This window comes from Symphodus melops (assembly GCF_947650265.1).
Source record: "Symphodus melops genome assembly, chromosome: 3".
Lineage (NCBI taxonomy): Eukaryota > Metazoa > Chordata > Actinopteri > Labriformes > Labridae > Symphodus > Symphodus melops.
Window position 1 is genome coordinate 30,145,214 of NC_136693.1, and position 1,759 is coordinate 30,146,972.

General features: G+C 48.7%; 1 long non-coding RNA gene across 1 annotated transcript in view; it reads right to left on the reverse strand.

The window, feature by feature from the left end:
* Nucleotides 1-1,432, reverse strand: part of LOC306821236 — a 42,441-nt gene extending 41,009 nt beyond the window's left edge. Inside the window, exon 1 of the long non-coding RNA XR_013778762.1 lies at nucleotides 48-1,432. This is a non-coding gene — a long non-coding RNA (uncharacterized lncRNA). The remainder of the gene's footprint in view (nucleotides 1-47) is intronic.
* Nucleotides 1,433-1,759: the final 327 nt, after the last annotated feature.

Below are 1,759 nucleotides of genomic sequence, written 5' to 3' on the forward strand. Positions count from 1 at the left end.
CTCTCTCTCCCCCCTCTCTCTCCCCTCTCTCTCTCTGAGTTCAGTACGGTTCTGAGGACGTCGGGCAGAAACGGAACAGTGTTGTAATGTTTAGGAAGGAATCTGTCAGCGCTGATTGATGTGTGTGTGTGTGTGTGTGTGTGTGTGTGTGTGTGTGTAGATGTGTGTGTGTAGGTGTTCAGTTAATCAGCTCTCCTCTCTATAAGCGAGGCCTGTTGTCTGACTGTAAATCTCCCACACCCTCTCTCTCCCCTCCCCTCCGTACACTCCGCCCGGCCCTCCGAGCCCCGAGGGGATCATAATCACAACAATGGCCTTTTCTCTCTCTCTCTCTCCCCCCCCCCCTCTCTCCCTAATACACACAAACACATGATTGTCTTTCACAGCCACACCTTCCTCCCGTCTCTCTTGGCGTCCATAAGCACCAGGTCCAGTGCCTGTTTTAAAGATTTCCCCGCTGCAGAAGGATCCACCTTAAAGCCCTGAACCTGTGAGAGTCAGATTCAAAGCTGTTAAAGGGTTAACTGTTTCTTTCATGCTACTGCCTTGTTTTGCAGAGCAGAGTTCAGGTTAGGACCTGGCTGAGCGTTCATCTCTCTGTGACCTCTGCATGTGAAGCGCTCTGCAGTCAGCCGAGCTGTTTGAAACTTTTTCTTTGTGTCTTTTTTTTTTTTTTTTTATCTTAATGAGAATCTGTGTTTGCATCTCCACACCATGCAGCATTCACTGTGTCTCTGTGTGTGCGGTCACTGTGCGTCTCTGCCGCTCCTTATAACCACAAACTTAGAAAAGTCGTTGAGCATCAGCACGCCACACTCCACAGGGGGAAACAGCGGATCGATAAAACTGGACTGAAAAGACGAAATAATAATAATGAAAAGAAGACGAGTGCCTGTGTGACAGTGCGGAGGAGTCGGGGCTGTGCAGGCGCTTCTCATCGAGCCCTCTCCGCTCTGAAAACACTCATTTTTTTCAATCGCCACTCCACTAACTCGGCCGCTCCCGGGAAAAGACGAAAAGCTGACGAATGACTTTCAGTAAGTGTGTCGTGGCTTTTCCTGGGAGGCGAGCGGCGTGACCTCGGGCGGCCGGCTGTCTTCATCCACTAACAGCAGCTACAGTAGAGAGTAGATCTCCTCATCACTCTCTGAGTAACCTCTCTGTTTCTGTTAAATAAACGGATGATTTTAATGTTTGTTTTTGATCACTTGTCTTCTTCTCTTCTCATGTCGTGAGCGTTTTCTCTCCAAACTTGATTTTTTTTTGTTTGTTTTTTAACATTCCGATTAGTTTTTACGATTGATCGTACGTGATTTTATTTCTGTAGAAAATGTAAGATTTTATACGTTTGTGTTGTCGTGTGTTCACCTCTAGTTGAGTGTGTTAACAAGCCATGCTGGACATGTACACATTAAAAAAGAATCAATTCTCTGAAGAAGCTTTTGGGCGTTTTTTCTTTGCAGCGTCGCGATGCTTCCTGACTTTTAGGATTGTGCTCCACACACCCTCTGATCTCTTCCTGCGGTGAGGTCACTGTCCATAGGCTCCAGCTTCCTGTCTCACACGGGACGCGCAGCATGGCCGGCTTTACGGGGCCGTGGGATGGAGGGGGTGAAGTCAGGAAGTCACATGAACCGGGAGGAAGTGAGAGCGCGGCGAGCGGAGCCCTGTAAGACACGGAGGAGGCCACGGTGTCATGGCGCTGACAGGAAGCTCATTGTTCACGATGGATCGGATCCAAACGCCAAAATTACAGATC